The 19,549-nt window shown below is 40.1% G+C and overlaps 2 long non-coding RNA genes across 2 annotated transcripts in view; both read right to left on the bottom strand.

Moving 5' to 3' along the window:
- The window catches only part of LOC140618658 (uncharacterized), a 91,023-nt gene extending 77,987 nt beyond the window's left edge, over positions 1-13,036 (bottom strand). Inside the window, exons 1-4 of the long non-coding RNA XR_012018724.1 lie at positions 12,601-13,036; positions 6,684-6,926; positions 4,667-4,761; positions 3,751-3,827 (exon numbers count right to left, since the gene is read on the bottom strand). This is a non-coding gene — a long non-coding RNA (uncharacterized lncRNA). The remainder of the gene's footprint in view (positions 1-3,750; positions 3,828-4,666; positions 4,762-6,683; positions 6,927-12,600) is intronic.
- A 2,680-nt stretch (positions 13,037-15,716) lies between these two features.
- Positions 15,717-19,549, bottom strand: part of LOC140617915 (uncharacterized) — a 79,231-nt gene continuing 75,398 nt past the window's right edge. Inside the window, exons 3-4 of the long non-coding RNA XR_012018063.1 lie at positions 17,566-17,668; positions 15,717-15,865 (exon numbers count right to left, since the gene is read on the bottom strand). This is a non-coding gene — a long non-coding RNA (uncharacterized lncRNA). The remainder of the gene's footprint in view (positions 15,866-17,565; positions 17,669-19,549) is intronic.

The raw sequence follows: 19,549 nt of genomic DNA, 5'->3' as shown, positions 1-19,549 counted from the left end.
CAAAGTTCCTTCTCATCTTGCTCTACTGCAGCATGTAACACAGAGCCCAAGCTTAATAAACAAGAGATGTTGTTGTTCGTATCATTATTCCCCAGAATTTATTTTCTCTGCCTACCTCGCAGGGTTGTTTTACCAACTGATGAAATAATTCTGCCTAAATGCAATGGGCTCTTCTTATTTTTAGTGGAATCTGGGTTAATTAGGATCTTTGTCACTAGTCAGTGCATTCAAGTATTTTAAAACGACTCATTAAAAACATTCCAAAGCTGAATATTGGCTCAAGGCATATTTTCATAAGGCTGCACCCGTCTGCACTGGCCCTGCTGTGCAGCCAACGCACCCCAGGAAGTATAACAGATTTGGACTCCCTGAAAGGATCTCGCTCCCCAGTCCTCAGAGCCAAACTGAGCCACTTGACTGAACCCCTTTCCAAACTCTGAAAATAATTTTATAAATCGTTTATCCTCAAGAAACATTGACTCCAACAGAATCTTCAAAAAGTCACATATTTTTTAAACCCAAACTCAAAAGTTGGGATGCTATTGATCATTCTCTGCTGCGGGCTGTCCTTTGTACCGGAGGATGCTCAGTGGGCCCCCTGGCCCCTACCCACAGAAGCCCAAAATGTAGTCTGTTGCCAACCATCCCCACACTTGTAACAACTGAAAATGACTCCAGATATTGCTAAACGTTCTTTGGGTTGGGTGGGTGGCATAACTGTCCCTGGTTGAAAACCGCTGATCCAGGGCAACATTTTGAAATGATCATCTCTAGGGCCCTCAGGGATGTGCTCTCCACTATTGCCCTGATGTTTCTAGCCATGCTGGGTGGGGCTGAGGATGAGGGACAGAGATTTATCAACAGTGTGACCTAGTGCCATGTTTGCATTTTCGACCCAGGGCCCACATTGATAAGTTAGTACATACCATTTACACTGCAGAGCATCTTGTTATATACTACTCTACCCAAGGATTTATTCTATTTGACCCAATTTGACACAAAGTTTATAGCCATAATATTACTATTTAGTGAATGCTTACGACATGCCAGGTGCTGTGCAAAGGTGTTTGACACACACTGTCTTAACCAGTCTTTGCTCCCAATCTGTCTTAGTGATCGCTGTCTCCGCCGTAGAGATGAGGAGGGTGGGGTTTAGACTCAGTAACTTACACAAAGCCACACAGATGGGACAGGCTTGACCCTGACCCTCAAGGCTCCCTGACTCTGTAGCCAGTGTTAACTATGACACTGTGCTACTTAGTCATGACATAACTGAATACAACTCCATAGGTAGAGGGGACACGTGTCCATGGTTGAAGCCACCTCTTTGAAGGTATCTATTTGTTCCTCAAAGGAGCAATGACTGAGCACCTACTGTGTGCCCACCATCCTCCTAGGCACTGGAACCACATGGGTGGGCCACATAGACAGACGCTCACATTATGGTGCAGAATCTGCTTTTACGTCATAGATCCTGTTGGCATCATCCCCCAGTTATGCCTCATTTTTGTAAGGCACCAATTATTTCCCCCCTAAATATGAAGACATGACTATATTTTACCCTAATGCCCATCACCATTAGGACCCTACAAATGTGCATATTATCATTTAATTTAATGATTGCCCAAGAGGCTAAAGAAAATCTTGCCCAAGCAGCAAGATGTAAGCTTTAGAAAATGGTCCTCCTTGACCTAAAGTGTAAGCTTCGAGCCATTCTTTATACTCTATGAGATTTGTTTTTCCTTCATGTTCAATTTCCAGCTTCATTTATAGATGGAAACATCACTGCACTTCTAAATGTTGATGGATGTGTGAAACTTGATCTATCTATCCATCCATCCATCCATCCATCCATCCATCCATCCATCCTGAGATTCACTCAGGCACAGGAGTCTGGAGAAAACCAGAATATTTTGGACATAAAGAATAGGACCTCGTCCATTTGCAGGTAAAACTCCTTTGATGTCAAAGAGTTAAACTGTGGGTAATGCATTTCAAGTAATTACTTAGCCAATGACATAGAACAGGATTTTTCTAGATTTTGGTGCTTCACATGGCAGTGACTGAATGAGTTTCCATTTGTCCATCCAGAGGCAAGACTGCTGAGAAATAGGGAAGGGGGGAGAGCCAGGGAAGGAGGGAATAAGGGAGGGAGAGTGAGAAGGGAGAGAGAGTGCTCCATCTGAGTTCCCTGGGAATATAGTTAACAGATTGCAAGCACACAAAAGAAAAAGTCAGCTAGATGGCTTTAAAAAGCTTTGTCAACAGATTCAAACCTGTTTAGGGACTCTGTGGTGGTAAAAGGGGGAAAATGATGCCCCAGCCATATTTGGAGAAAATGTGTATTTGCATATTTATTGCTGCAGGAATTCAAATTTCTTTGTATGGTAGTTGCTAACATTTACAGACAGAGCAGAAGTGTGAACAGTGGGGTGGCAATTTGTTTCTCCCTCGTAGGCTGCAACTCAATTTTGGGGGAAAAATTCTGCTTTCAAGAGCAAGTAGATTACATCCCCAATGGCCGCTTTGGGCAAGTTGGATTGTCTGCCGTGATCACTTCCTGTGCCACTTGGCAAGTGGCCGGTAACACAGCTATGCCATCACTTCTCCACAGTGTTTTCTGAATAATCCTAACCTCATATTAATGTGTTTTGTTTTCAAGTAAATTAGAAAATTCTGCTGCACTATTTGCCTCTGGAAAGTCACAATGCATGACTTGGTTATGCTCTGTGTATGTATGTTAAAGGCTCTGAAAAGTCCTGCAAAAAAAACACATAGCAGTTTGACTTTTGTTAAAGTTTCCCCAATTCAGGGACACCCGGGTGGCTCGGTGGTTGAGCGTCTGCCTTTGGCTCAGGGTATGATCCTGGGTCTGGGGATCAAGTCCTACGTCGGGCTCCCTGCATGGAGCCTGCTTCTCCCTCTGCCTATGTCTCTGCCTCTCTCTCTGTATCTCTCATGAATAAATAAGTAATTAAAAAAAAAAGTTTTCCCCAATTCAATTTGACTAGAAAACATGTTCCTGATGACCCATTTTGTTACATTTGTATGGTGGGCTAGTGTTCTAGATGCATTTTAGGAAATTGTAGGTTATATGATTTGCTCTGCTTTCTGGTCCAACTCTTATATTCATACAAACCAAACAGACCTGCAGATTAAACAAGCCAGTAATCATTAAGCTGCTTTAAATGCATTATAGAGTATTTGTTTTAGGGAGCACAAATGAGTCAACCACATAAAATGTTAGTTGCCAAGTCCTAATGGTTACAATTTATTGAGAACTCACTATGTACAGGAAATAGACACCTCAAGTGTCTCATCTGATCCTCAAGATCACAGTAAGGAATAGATATTTCAGCCCTATTTTATAGATGAAGAAACTAAGGCTCTGAGAATTTAAGCAACTTACCTGCATTCACGTGGCTGGAATAAAGCAGATTTCAGATTTGAACTTCAGGTCTCAGCCTGCAACTGCCTTGCCCCTTTCTCTTCTGCCTACCATTGCCACTCAATTAATTAAGTCATGGAGATGAAAATGCAGCAGAGGGAAACAGTCTATAATATTGTAATAACACTGTATGGGGACAGATGGTGACTACACTTATCATGGTGAGCATGGAGTAAAGCATAAAATTGTCAAATCACTATGCTGTACACCTGAAACTAATATAGCACTGTATATTAATTATACTTCAATTAAAAAAGAAATTAAAATATTTTTTAAAAGGAGCATAAATGAAAAGCACTCACATTTGTTGGATGCTGCCCACGTGATCTCTGCCAGAAGGTTTGCACACTGCAGTTTGCATTTGGTATGTATTTCACATCTGGAATGAGAACTGGTTTCACACCGAGGATACACAGGTCTGCCCAACCCCAGGAGCTCATGTTGTTTCCACTGCATTACAAAATCTCAACCAAAGTCACTTGTGGGGAATATGACTAAAATAGACCTAAACATCCATATTTTAATTAATAAGGTAAAAATAAAATCATGATCTCATAACTACAGCCCAAATCCATGTAATATGCTACTGAAGTTAATGAAATCAAGCGTTTGGGCCATAATTAGATGTGCCTTTGAATAATTTGATTCTAAACTTTAAGAAATGTGTTGCTAAGATTTGCATCATAAAGAGATGAACTCAAACTTTCCCTGGGTCTGTAAATACATGGATGAAAGGAAGTGATTTCAATAGTCTACATTTTTCCCCCCACTGGTGAGGGTATTGGATAGACTTTTCAACTACCTGAAAAATGAAAGAAGGTCTGGCCAACACAGTGATTACTGCCTTGAAATGGGAGACCAACTTTTTAGTAAGAAGCAAAACGTAGAAAAGGACCCCTATGACAAGTATAAAGAAAGCTATCTAGGCAGAATGTAATGGAATTTACTTCACATTATAACTCTAGACACCTATCAATCACTCATCCTCTTGGATGTCATGTAAGAAAACTGTAAATCCAACTCTGTGCTTTGGGAGATGATGCTATAGGAAAGATCTTCCTGCAGAACACGGCCCCTGGTCAGATAACTTTACATTGTGGAATAAACAAACCAATTATCATCCAAAAATCCAAGAGAAATGTTGTGTTATTTTTGCTACTTAGGATCCCCTTCCTCTGGCCATGAGAGAACTGGGCCTGCCTTGCAGAGAGCACTTACCTTGCTGGAGAGAGTCTCTTGCCTTTCTTGATTAAGGGATGGGCCTATGAGCCGACATAAGCTTATTAGACACTTTTTCCTTTGAGTATGGAATCCTAAAGCAAATGATTCAGAAACAAACAAAAAAGAACAAGCATCAGCTGATTAACTTCATTGGTGGCATCCTAAAGTAAGAGCCCATCAGTTCTGGCTATGACTCCCCTCTCCCCATGAACTTTGTTGCCTTCTTGTTTTGTGTTTGTTTGTTTGTTTGTTTGTTTGTTTTTCCCAAACCCATTCCTAGAGCTTTCCTTTGGAATCTGTTAGGCCCCTTCTTTCCTTTCAATGAATTATTTTTCTGCTTAAGACTATAAGCCATACATTCTGTTGCCTACAAGCAAAGACCTGTAACTGGTGTAGTTCTAGATGAGGAACTTCATAAAAGTCTAATAGTGAACTTGATGAAAGACCAGAGTGAAATAAAACAAAGATGGCTCCATAATCATTCCAATGAGCATCATAGAGTACCCACAGTTACACAAGCGGGCAAGTACATTAACTGAGCAAGGAGGAGTTAAGTCATAAGTTCCACCTTCCTCCCTTTGGAGATGGCAAGTCCGAGGAGCTTGCTTCATGTGTGGGGAAACTCCAAGAAGGGAATGTGTACAAAGAAGGAAGTAGGAAGGTAAGGGAGGGCCCTGACTCTTCTTTTTGTAATATTTCCACATCTTGGTATTTACATAGAAGTACACTTTGTAAAAATATTAGAACAGAAACCTTTTAAATAAGTAAAAGTCCACCCCCTTTTTCTAACTACTTCCCAGCATGAGTTTTCTAGGGCTTCCACAGCAAAGGATCCCAGATGAGGTGGCTTCCATAACAGAAGTTTATTTTCTCACAGTTATGGGGAAACCAGAAGTCTGAGATTCAGGTGCTGGCAGGGTTGGGCTCTTCTAAGGGCCATGAGAGAAGAATCTGCTTCAGCCCTCGCTCTTTGGCTTGGAGATGGCCATCTTCTCCCTGTGGCTTCACATCACCTTTCTTATCATATGCGGCACATCCAAATCTCCAATTTTTACGAGGACACCAGTTATACTGGATTACAGTCCACTCGAGTGACCTCATTTTAACTTAATTACCTCTGCAAAGATCCCTTTCCAAACATGGTCTTATTCTGAGGTACTAGGGGTTAGGACTTTGACACATGAATAGGGGGAAACTCAGCCCATAATCTACCTGTTGCCCATTGCCCATCCATGGTTTCTAAAGGTCCCCTCTGCTCTACAAGTTTGTTCCTTTCCATGTAATAATTATGTGTGTATATGTCCACAAATATATACGCATGTGTGGTTGCTGAAGAAATTATACAAACAGGATCATACTATACATATTCTATGCATCTTTGTCTTTTTACTGAAAGCTCTATTTTGGAGGTTTGTCCTGTCTAAACACATGCAGACTCATGTCATCCTTTTTGAAGGTTTAATCTTCTTGACTCAACCCTTGTGAAAGGTCTTGATCCAGCACACATCCTTCTTTGTTTTCCAGTGAAAAAGGGGTAGAGCCCTGAGGTTTCTTTGAGTGCAAGTAACAAGAAATTACAGTAGCAGCCTAAGCAAAAGAAACTGCATTCCAGGCTGCTGGAAACTTTCTGATTTGTTCTTGTCAGGAGGGGGGACACAGTGGAGAGGGCTCCCCCAAAGACTGGGGAAGCTCTGAAGGGTCAGGAAGCCAGCCCTGCTGTTAAGAGCCTGCAGAAGCTCAGCGTGCTGCTGCTAAAATGAATGAACTTGCATCCCACCTTCTCCAACACAGTAACACCCCACCTGCGGCAATTGGGTGCCAAAATATGGCTGATCCAAAAAAAGATGCACTGTAAGTGTACAACACACATCCGATTCCAAAGACTTAGCACAAGGAAAATAATGTAAAATACTTTGTGAATAATTTGTATGACAATAACATGTTGGTGGTATTTTGGATATGTAAGGTCAAATAAGATATATAATTAAAATTAGCTAAACCTGTTTCTTCTTACCTTGTTTGGTAGCTATTAGAAAATTCAAAGTTGTATGTGTAGCTTGCGATGGTGACTTGAATTATATTCTGTTGGGCCACTAGTCGTTTCCTCTTTCCTTGCTGAAAGGCCAAAACACTGGTGTAGCGAGTCTAGTTGGCCAAGCTTCGGTCACATGCCTGGTCTCCTGGCAGTACCCTATGCGGTACTGGCTTGTGGATTCACTGTCCCTGCAGGGTGGCCCACAGCTGGGAGCAGAAATACCTGAAAGGAAATTAAAGTGGTCAGAAAGAAGAAATTGATGCTGGGTGGCAAAAAACTATAAGTGCCCAACATGAGCAATTAATGCCTGGCACATATTCGGCAATTAAAATATATCTGTTGGGAGGCATGAACACATGAGCGAGTGAATAAACATAGTACAGTTGTGATTACTCTCTCCTCTCACTGTGACCCTCTTCATCACTTCCATCCTGGACCTAAAAGAAGCCACATTTCATTTGTAAATAACTCCAGATTGTTGCTTTCATGAACTCCGTATCTAGTGCTATTTATTTGAGTTACCATTTTGTGGGCACTAAATGCTGTTATGACTCATTCATCTTGTTTATCCATTCCACTTTCACTGAGCTAGTCACAAAGTCACTTCTGAGACCTCTTGTTTCTCTATCTACACTCACGCCTATAGGGATCTCATCCAGGCTCATAGCTTAAATATCAGATATCAGATGATATTTAGATTTAAATATCAGATGTGTTGATAACTTCCAAATTCATATCCCCAGGCCAGACCCCTCTCTCTCAAATTCAAGATTCTGCCAAATATCCAACTACCTACTTGGCATCTCGGCTTGGATGACTAACAGACACCTCAAACTCAACTTGTCCAAAATGGAAACGATGCCATTTCCTCTTGCAGCCCTCCCCCTGTAGGGAAACCATAGCTTTATCCCTCAGTTGGTCAGGCCAAAAACCCTGGAGCTCTCCCTGGCTCCTCCTTTCTGTGACAGTGCTCATAGACTCTGCAGGAAGTCTTGTTGGCTCTAGGGTCAAACACAGCCAGTCTGATCACCTTCCACCATCTCCAAAGCCCCACTTGGTCCAAGTATCCTCATTTCTCCAGGACTGCCAACATAGTTTCCTTGCTGGTCTTCCTGCTTGTCTCCTGCCTGCTAACAGTATATTTTCAGTCAGTGTCCAGAGGGTTTTCTGATATATAATTGTCACATAACATTGTGTTTGTTTTAGGTGTACAACATAATGACTTGATACATGTATATACCATGAAATGGTCACAATAAGTCTAGTTGCACATCCAACACCTCACACAGCTACAGTTTTTTTCTTGTGATGAGGACTTTTAAGATCTACTGTCTTAACAACGTTCAAACTTACAATACGGTTGTGTTAACTATAGTCACCATGCTGTACATTAAATCTCCAGAAACTATTTATCTTTTTAACTTAGAACTTTTGAACACCTTCACCCATTTCCCTACCCCCTGCTCCTGAGCTCTAGCAATACCAATCTGTTCTGCTTCTATGAGTTTGGTTTGTTAGATTCCATATATAAATGAGATCATACAGTATTTGTTTTTCTCAATCTGACTTATTTCACTTAGTATAATGTCTTCAAGATCCATCTATATGTTCTCAGTTGGCAGGATTTCCTTCTTTTCTGTAGGTAACTAATATGCGAGATATATATCACATTTTCTTTATCCATTCATCCACTGGTGAACACTTAGGTTTTTGCTATGTCTGAGCTATTGTAAATAATGCTGCAATGACATGGGGGTGCAGATGTCTTTTTAAGAGAGTTTAAGTCATAAATTATGCCATGTCACTTCTGTACTTAAAACCCTACAAGGTACCCATTTCACTCAAAGTAAAATCCAAAGCGCTGACAATGGCATTCCGTGCCCTAAATGATTCAGCACCACCTACTCCTTTCCTCTCTGCTTTCTTTCCCTCCTCCCCTGCTTGCTCACACCTCTACAGCCATCCTGGCCGCCCTGCTGTTTCTCAGACATGCCAGGTACACGCCCTTCCCTATGTCTATGGCTCATTCCCTTCGAGTCACTGGAGTAGCCCTCAAGTAGCCTCTTCTCCAAGAGGACCTCCCTAATTACCATATTATTTACATTTTGGAAAAGTAGTCCTTGATAAGGAAATTTTTTATGACATAGGGTTGATTGACTAAAAGGAAGCAACAATGCTATGTATTCACCAGAAGCTATCATTATTCAAAATATATGCATGGGATCCCTGGAGGGCTCAGCGGTTTAGTGCCTGCCTTTGGCCCGGGGAGTGGTCCTGGAGTCCTGGGATCAAGTCCCACGTCCGGCTCCCTGTGTGGAGCCTGCTTCTCCCTCTGCCTGTGTCTCTGCCCCTCTCTCTGTGTGTGTGTCTCTCATGAATAAATAAAATCTTTAAAAATATATATATGCATGTGTAGGCACTGTAAAATAAAGGTCTGCAACATGCATATTAAAATAACTGGAATTGGGATGCCTGGGAGGCTCAGTGGTTGAACATCTGCCTTTGGCTCAGGGCATGATCCTGGGGTCCTGGGATCGAATCCCACATCAGGCTCCCCATGGGGAGCCTGCTTCTCCCTCAGCCTATGTCTCTGCCTCTCTCTGTGTGTCTCTCATCAATGAACAAATAAAATCTTTAAAAAAAAAAAATAAATAGGGATCCCTGGGTGGCGCAGCGGTTTGGCGCCTGCCTTTGGCCCAGGGCGCGATCCTGGAGACCCAGGATCGAATCCCACGTCGGGCTCCCGGTGCATGGAGCCTGCTTCTCCCTCTGCCTGTGTCTCTGCCTCTCTCTCTCTCTCTCTCTGTGACTATCATAAATAAATAAAATAAATAAATAAAAAATAAAATAAATAAAATAAAAATAAATAAATAAATAAAATAACAGTAATTATTACCTAGAGGACCCCATGCCTCACCCCAGCCATCTTGATCACATTGAATCTGCTTTACTCTTTTTCCCTATTGCACTTTTCACTTTTGAACATACTTCGTACAATAACATACTAATTTACTTACCTATTTTATCTATTGCTTTTTTGCTTGACCTATCCTGTTTAAATGTGAATTCCCTAAAGGGACTTTTCCCCCCTATTTTGTTCATTGATTTTGTTCTAAGTGTCTAGAGAAATGCCTTACATGGAGTAGATATTCGCTAATCATTTGCTGAATGAATGAACGACCCTGAAATCAAAGACTAAGAGTCCACCCTCAAGGAATTTGTGATCTAGTATATTTGCCTTCCTAGAAACCAAACCTCTTATTAAAATTACCCTTTGCTAATAATGAATTTCCATTGTCATCCAGGGTGGACTGTTTCTTGCTCATCACAAGAAAGGAATTGGCCAAGGTCATTTAAAGGAGAAAATAGGAAATATATATTTATTTTACCAAAAGGAGCTTTGCTGGCTGTTCTCAGCCTCTTTCCTGCCAGCAGAAGCCTCAGTCCCTTCCCTATTTATTTGCTATGTTAAAGTACCTGATCTTCGTAGAAACTAGATAATGACCTATAACGTTATCAGGACTACACTGCTGCATCTCTAACATGGAGAAAATGCATTTGCATTTTATGATGCCGAATGCTCACCCACTTCATGACCTTACCATCTGTTTCCATCTGTGGAATATTCCAAACGACCAAATAACATTAAAATCACCTAAAAGAGTTTCTTTATTAGTGATAAACTTTTACAATTCAATTTAAAAAGTTTATAGTCCTGAACGCTGTGAGAACTACCATTTTCCAAAGCACCATCTTGCTCTTTATCACTGGGGTCTGACAGCAGCTCTGACCTTTCCTAATATCTTTTACTGAAAGAAGAAGATTTGAAAAGTAGATAATAAATGACCAAAGCTTTATTGATATTATGATGTGTAATATTTAAAACTGGTTATGGTTATTAGACCACAGGAGATGATGCCTTATTACATAATCATCTGTTCCCTGTAGGCCAGCTCCTTTTACTGATAAAACATCTTTTATGAGTTTTAAAACTTCAGAGCCAATAAAACTGTGCAGGAACAAGCAGGATTGCATGTTGCTCAGCACATCATCAGAATTCTTGGCCAGATTCAAAGGCTAGACAGGTTAGACCTGCTGATCTCGGAGAAGGAGAGTCCAGCTGGGTGCATGAGCTCCTGGAGAACTGCTAGGGAGGGGGCTCCCTCGTAGGTACAAAACTAAATCTGTGATCCCACAGAAGATTCATATTCTTCTGGTTGTGATAAAGGGAGTACTAGTCTAAGGATTTGTCCAAGGACATCCTATTTGTTCACAATCAAGAATCTTAACTAACAGAGGAAGATGGACATCTTCTCCCTGCCCATCCCAACACACGGCCCATCCAGTTGGCACCAGCAGCACTTCCAGCATTGATAAGTTTAACTTCATCATACACATCTGGGAGCTAATGCCTTGGACAAGGAGAGAGCTAAGGGATGCCTCAACTGTCCACTGCCTCTAATTATTTTCTGCTCTACTCATGTCCTCAAACCCTCATATAGCTCCGCCTATTCCTTCCAACATCTACAGCATAAATCAGTTGCAAGAACAATTTTGGAAAATTTGACCATTAAGCTATTTGTTTTAACCATTTAATTACTATACCTTGCAACAAGATTGATTCCAAGTAAGGGAAATTCTTCCCTTCTCATTCTTTGTCAAATTGTTCTGGACCTCTTTTATTCTTCCAAATGAGTTTTATAACATATTCAATGGGAAAAACCCTGTTCCATGTGATTCCAACTAACATGTCAATTTATAGATTCACTTGGGGTAATTTGCATCTTCATAATACTGAGGTTTCTCATTTACAAACATGATCTCTCTCCCCATTAACTTCAGGTGTGTAGAGCTATCAACTATCTCACTATATCCAAAAATTAAATCCTGTTATCACAAATTAAAACAAACATTATTCAGACATGTGCACTACACAATGCAATAATGAAGTCAACAACAAGAATTGTCAAAGAAATTTTTACTACACATATATCTTACTATCCTGATAAATGTCTGAAGTGAGATGGGGATCTGAGTTGTTATAATTTAGCTTCCTTTAAGTTAAATTATAAGCAAAAGGAGGAGTGATTAGACAAGACATCTAGACCTCTTCAGCAGTAAACATAGCTATAAACGTAAACAGATACAGTGCTTGGCAATCACTACTTTAAAATATAAGAAACTGTATGGCTAAGGGATAATAGTTTTATTCATTTGAAAATGATGCTAGATTCTACAAATGGCAAGGTTCTTGCAAAGTATTCTGGTTGTTTTTCTAACATGATCACTCTAAACTCATTTGTTAATCTTATCAGCTATTGGAATCACATATTTTTAATTTTTTAAAAAACCATCCTGTTTATTTCCTGGAGCAGTAGATGTTTCAGATCTGTGCTGAAGAGAAATTTACATAAAACAGCTCCAGAAAAAGTTTATTGGAGCAAATAATCTCTGAACTAGATCTCTAATTCCAGAATCTCATAGGAGTTGAGATTTATATCTGTAGTTCAATAAGCAATGGCATTTTCATTTTGTTTGTTTATTGGCCTTGTTCACCCAAAAGAAGAAAATACAAAATTTAATACCTGGGTGATCCAAAAATTTCTAGTAAATAAAAAATGGGAAGCCATAAGATCACCAATTATGAAAACAAATGCAAGATGAAGCAATGTATGAATATAAAGATCTAGTCATGCACTCATATTGTAAAATTTCATTATATTACTTGATGAAAACCTGTAACACCAACTCTGGCTTAAGGACTAGCTTTCCTCTTGCCTTTCTGGACTTCACACAAACAATGCTAGCTGTTCCGTAACAAATAATGAGTGACAAATTATAGGAAGATGACTACACATAGAAAGAAAGAGAGAATAGGATTTGGGAAATATCTTACTTAAAAATCGACTGGTGTAGAAATCCATCCTATTGGTTCTATTTCTCTGGAGAATGCTGACTGGTACAGGTACTGAAAAAAACAGGGCCTCCTGGGAACTTTAGTAGAAAAAAGAGTCAGGTGCAGGCACAAACTCCTTCTATCACACGGAATGACGACGTGGCGGGTAGAAGCCCATCTTATCTGTATCTTAAGCAACACAGTGACTTCCGTTGACTTCTGGGTTCTACACATTTGGATTTACATTTTTGGAATACATTAATCTTTGATCTCCTTCCACCTACTCCTAAATTATGGAAGATGGTGTCAGAGGACAGCATTTTTAGAGGGGTTTTCTTTATCCAATTTGTTTACCCCAAACCCTGGAGGAAGTGATCTCATCAACCTCATCCAGAGAACTTGAAAGTGGCTCTTCCACCCCGTGTAAACAACATTTATATTTGAACTGTTGACATTAATAAACACTTTATTCCACCTTCCCCAGACCATTCCTTTATTTGTTCACTTGAATTATTCATATACATTGATCTCCTCAATTATATTGCCTCTCCTTTGAACAGGACTGTAGCTCTTCCCTCAGCCTCGTTCACTGTCACACAAGCAACATGTATTAAATCAACTAATTATACCCATGAGCATATTTTGCTGCAGATATTCTGGCTACAGTTATGAGTGAGAGATGCCCAAATTTTTCCACCATTATTTCCACATTGATACCTCTACTTTGGTTCACTGTGCTTACAAGAATCTTCCCTCCATATGATCCACTGGGTCTTTCTATCACATCATGAGGTCTCTGCTCCAAATCACATGCTTAAGGAGATCTCTGCCAAGCCCTGTATCTAGGGGAGCTCCCCTCTTTCTGCTTCAGGCCTACTCTATCCCTGCAAGCTATTTTATTTTCCTCCCTCTCACTCATTACCACTTGAAATTATGTTACGTACTTATTGGCATACTTGGTTTATTGTCTTCCCCTATACTGCAAGGAAAGCCCTATAAGGTCAGGGATTTAATCTGATTATTCAACTGGGGCACAGCAGGCAAGCAATGAACACTTGCTGAATAAAGGTCAGATGCCCATGTCACTAAAGGTTTTGTTTAGTTGGCCTCTCTGGACAGGTTATGAATCTGAGAGCAACACCCATGTAGTGGAAACCTATCATGTCAGGCAGAGAACCAGGGGCTTTACACATTTATGTGGATATTTTTAATCTTCACAGCAACTGCACGAGGTAGATATATTAGCCACATTTCATAGATGAGAAAATTCAGACCAGAAGGAGAGGCAGCTAGTAAGAAGCAATGCTGGGGTTTGAAGTCAAATCCCACTGGCTCTGCCTCTGCATCCTATATAAACAATCCTACTGGTCCTACAAAGTTCATTCTCTCTCCTAGAAGCAATTCCATAAGAGAAATGGCAAAATAATTTTGAACAACCCTTACGTTGTTAAAACAAGCATGGCTGTATAATTTGTGAGCCCCCATGCAAAATGAAAATAAAGTCCCCCCCCCCAAAAAAAAGAAAAGAAAGTCCCATGTTAAAAGGTGATTAAAACTTTGAAGCAGGTGGCAACAGGGCACTAAACTAAGCATTGAGGAGTATTCCACAGGCCTAAGTGACCATCCACGTTGCATTCCCAGGAAGACAGCCCTGGAAACATGAATATATACTTTCATGGTGATTAATTTGGAAGGGATGATTCTCTTGTTAGTTTGGGAGTGTTCATCAGAAATTCAGCAAGCGTCCACCTAATAACACTCTGCACTGTGTTTTCTCCTTAGCCCTATGGCCATATTGGCCATAACTGAAGAGTGATTTCAGGCACAGCCTTTCTGTGGCAATTAGGCTCCTGCAAATTCCATTTGGTTTCCAGTTCATAAGAGGAAGCAGGAAAATTTGATTATGGACTCCTCAGGCCTGAGCAGGTGTCAAAATAATTTTTCCAAACCAGGAGGTAAAGCTTCCTGACAAGCAGACTCTCTTGGCTGCCGTGTTAGAGCTCTTGGCTGTTGGATTGATCCCTGCCTGGGAATATTTAAGCTATGGGCTCTTGGCATTGAAAGAAGGCATGTGAACACGTGGATTTATCTCTGCCCATGGGCTCTCTTTCTCTTTACTCCCATGTGGCTGCTGCTGCTGGAGGGCCTTTTGCAGGCTCTGCTCCTAGAACTTTCTGCAGCTTCCTCACATGCAGGCTGATATACCTCGACCATCATCCATATGCTGTGGTGCCTGTGGTACAGCTCAAAACTTGATTTCTCAGCATTGGAAGACCTCCACCAGAATGTCCCCCAGAAACTATAAAGCAAAAATGTGTACCCAGCTCCTTCTTAACCTCAGTACACAATAGGTTCTGCATGGATGTTTGGGAAATAGAACTGAACCCCAAAATGCCCAGCTCCACTGATCTTCCCACTCATCCATTCAACAGATATTTGTCAAACTCCAGTGAGTTGCCATAGTGGGTGGAATAATGGCCCCTTCAATGATGTGTCAATCCCAAACTTGCAGACATGACCCTATTTGGAAAAAGAATATTTGCAGATATCATTAAGTTAAAGATCTCAAAATAAGACATCCTGGATTTGGGTGAGTCCTAAGTTCAATGACAGGTAGCCATTGAAGAAGGAAAAGAAAAAAAAATTACAAAGAGATACAGGGAAGGAGGCCATGTGACAATATAGGCAGGTATTGGAGTGATGTGACCACAAACCAGGGAATGCCAGGAGCCACTCAAAGCTGTAAGAGACAAAAAAAGATTCTCCCCTCGAGTCTTGGGATGGAGCACAGCTCTGCAGACATCTTTATCTCAGACTTCTGGCCCTCACAACTGTGAGAGGATAAACTTCTGTTGTATCAAACCACCAAGTTTGCGGTAATTAGTTAGGACAGCCCTATGAAACTAATATGGTCATGTGCTCTTAGGATGAGGCCAACAATAAAATAAATAAGCAGATAAATGTATTATATAATGTCCTGTTGTGCTGTTGTGAATAGAGTTGCCAGATAAAATTGAACACACTCAGTTAAATTTTAGTATCAGATAAACAACAAGTAAATTGCATGGAACATGCATTTACCAAAAAATTATGTGTGCTTTGTCTAACATGCAGAGTTAACTGTATTTTTATTTGCTAAATCTCTCAATCTGAGTTACCAAGAAAGATGGGCATAGGCCAAGTTCTGGGTAGGCCTGAGTGGGGAAGGGCTTTAATCAGCGTGGTTGCGGAAGGCTTCTCTGATGAGGGATCCTGGAACAGAGACCTGCATGAAATAGGAAAGTGAGTCATGCCAGCATTAGGACAATAGTCTCCCAGACCCAGGAAACAGGAAGGACAAAGGTATAAGGTGGGAATATGCTGGCTCTATTCAGCTTTATTCAATAATACAGACAGCAAGATAGCAAATCTCATTGTCTCCTGAAATCCAAAATGTTCCTAAACCAAAAACAGGAAATCTGTGTTAAAGCATGTACCAAGCTATTGATCTCAGCTTTTAATGAGCTGGACTTAGATTATTTAGATGTCAAGTAGGTCTGGTATCCAAGTTTTATGATCCTCTTAAATAACCATAGGCAATCCAGCAAGTAATAAAACAACACAAGGCAGCATAGAGTTGCCATAGTAGGAAATGTTGGCATATAATTAAAGCAGAGGCCAATATTTATGTGCTTTTTCTCTGCAACAGATTCATTAAGAGTATCTTAAGCTATCATACAGACTAACATTTCGGGTGCTATTGGCATCCATTCAGAAAAGGAGGTTTTATTTAATTTTTAAAGGTTTTTCAAAATTACAGAATGCATGCGCAACCACACAAACACTTGCAAAGAAATGTTCACAGCAGCATTATAATAATTATTTTAATAGCCTACAAGTGGAAACTCCAAATGTAAAGTGGCTAAATTTAGTAAATAAAAACATAAAATGCGTTGTTACACTTGAATTTCAGATAAATAATGTTTAATTTTTTTAGCATGAGTATATCTCAAATTATTTGGGATAAATTAAATTGGGCATTCTGTATTGAATCTGGCAGGCGTATCCAAACATTCATTAACTGGTGGATGGATAAACAAAATGTATTCTAACCATACAATGGAATACTCTTTGGCCAAAGAAAGAATATAAAGCACCAACACATGCTACAGCATGGATGAATCTGAAAAAACATTCCACTAAGTGATAGAAGTCAGAATAGAAGACCACATAAGTGGGAGGGTCTACTTATAAGAAATGTCCAGAAAAGTCAAATTTGCAAAAGACAGAAAATAGATTAGTGGTTGCTTTGGGGCTGAGGTTAGGAGTAGGAATGCATTGTAATCAGGCACAGGCTTTTTACTGGGATGGTAAGATGTCTTTGAACTGGATTATGGTGATCATAGCATAGTCATTAATGTCATAGTCATTAATGTCATTAATACTTGGGTTTTATGGTCAATTATGTCTCAAAAATGTTAAAAAATATGTGCTCATCGCAACAAGTCAAGTAATATAGACATAGGAGAAAACACTGAGCATCTTTGTCTCCTTTGTCTTTGAGTTAAACGATGTTACTCCACGGTTTGTCTCTTCTTCCATACATTCGTAGCTCATACAGACAGGAGAAAATATATTTGTATATCCTATACATACTACTCTGTAGCTTGTATTTGTCATTTAAAATGTCATGGACACAACTTCAGGTGAATCTACAGAGCTCTACAGCATTCTTTAATTTTTCTAAAAAAATTTAAGTTCAATTAATTAACATGTAATATATTATTGGTTTCAGAGGTAGAGGTGAATCTTATATAACACCCAGCGCTTATTCCATCCCTTAGCCCCTCCCCTCCAGCAACCCTCAGTTTGTTTCCCATGATTGAGTCTCTTATGGTTTGTCTCCCTCTCCACATCACTCTTGTAAATACTTGCATGATATTCCACGTGAAGATATCTTACAATTTATTCAAACATTTTACTTACTGATGAAGATTTGGATCAATTTTTTCTTTTCTTTCTTTCTTTCTTCTTGCCCTTTCAAAGTATGCTTCAATAAGTCCTCTTGAACGTATATTAGAGGGAGCCACTTAAAATTAGCAAAAGGTTTTGAGATGAATAAAGAATGTCAAGATACTGAAGCATCATTAAAGGTCAAACATTTTACCTCATGTTGATATTGTGCTCTTAGATTAATTTAGACTTCACATCAAATGATGAAAAGGTTAAATTATGCATCCACCATCACAAACATTTGTTCTTTATTTTAAACGCACAAATACGCATTTGTGGCCTACACACCAGATGAGGTATATTTCTCGAGTACAGCAGGCATGTACTAAGCTACAATTGAAGTTCTACAATACAGTGTCAGGGTGCTGTGGGATCCTAATTCTTTTGTCAAAAGCTAGATACAGAGGTAAATCGAAGATTTTTTTAAGTATGCAATTGTTTATCATCTCTCCAGACACACATCCCTAAACACATGGGAGAAAGCTAATGAACTATGAATGATGACAGAATTTATCATGAACCAGGCAATTTATGTACATCATTACATAATTTGAATAGACAAGAGGTAAATAGTTATTTTTGCATCCATTTTCCAGATGAGGGATCTCAGGCCTGTGGCGTCTTGCTCAATATCGTGTAAATAATAGAAAAAGGATTAGAACACACGCTCTAAATGTCAAGCTCTTGGTGACTACACACTGCTGCCCCATAGAAGAAATATTTTGGCTAAATATTTCCAATAATCTGCTCTGCTCACAGCTGTAATGGGTGTCTTGGGACACCAACTTAAATAGACCATCCTTCCTATCCTCGAGGAGCAGAGCCTAGTGAGAAAATAGGCACATGAACAGAAAATCAGAGCCAGTATGGCAAGACCATGGTGAGAACTGAGTAACATAACCTGGATTATCAAAGACTCTTCCAGTAACTTCTGAGTTGAGTTTCTTTAAAAATATTTATTTATTTATTTATTTATTTATTTATTTATTTATTTATGAGAAAAAGAGAGAGAGAGAATATGAGTGGGGGAAGGGGAAGAGGGAGAGAGAGAAGCAGACCCCCAGCTGAGCAGGGAGCCCTATGTGGGGCTCCATCCCAGGACCCCTGAATCATGACCTGAGCTGAAGGCAGACATTTAACCCACTGAGCCACCCAGGTACTCCTTGAGTTGAGTTTTTAAAGACCCTTGCCATATGCAATGGGAGCAAGGAGGATAGCATTCCAGTCAAAGGAAGCCACATGGAGAAAGGCTCAGAAGCCAGAAACATACCAAAGAGCAAGAGGAATGACATGCAGATGAGCTTCTGGAGTGTAAACCATGAGGCAAGAAGAGACAGGAGATGAATGAATCACTGGGGAGGCATGCAGCTAAAAGTACAAGGAAAACCTAATCAAACATGGGGCATACATAAGGAATTTATTATTTCACTGAACAAAAAGTCTGAAAGTGGAGCAGTTCCATGAATGGTTAACTTGAAGTTCCAAAACTGTCTTCAAAGACTCTGTTTCTTACTGTCTTTCTGCATGACCACCCTCAAGATACTAGTCATCTGGCCTTAAACTTCTAGGTCTCAAGATAGCTGCCACAGTTGCAGGCATTCCTACCTTTCATCTCTATATCCAGGGGAAAATAGGAGAACTTCTCTAAATGGATAAGAACCATACAAGTAGACTAACCTTGTGTCCATTGGGTGGAATGGGTTACACCCTGCTGCTTAAACCTAGTCATCCAGCAAAAGGAGTGAGACCATCACATCACACTTGGTTTGGAAGAGTCAAGCTTAGCTTAGCTTCCCCTAATGGGTGTGGTCAACTGGTGGAAGGAAAAGATAGGGTTCCATTACTGAGGATAAAGGTGGAGAGTGGCTTTGCCACAATGAAGTTAGGGTACAGCCAAAGGCTAATAAAAATAAAGGAGCTTGGACATTACCATATAATTCAGTTTTCTTTACTGTCA

This window comes from Canis lupus, chromosome 26 (genome assembly GCF_048164855.1).
Source record: "Canis lupus baileyi chromosome 26, mCanLup2.hap1, whole genome shotgun sequence".
Taxonomy (NCBI): domain Eukaryota; kingdom Metazoa; phylum Chordata; class Mammalia; order Carnivora; family Canidae; genus Canis; species Canis lupus.
The sequence above is the reverse complement of the archived record's forward strand: the minus strand, read 5'-3'. Positions and strand labels throughout refer to the sequence as shown.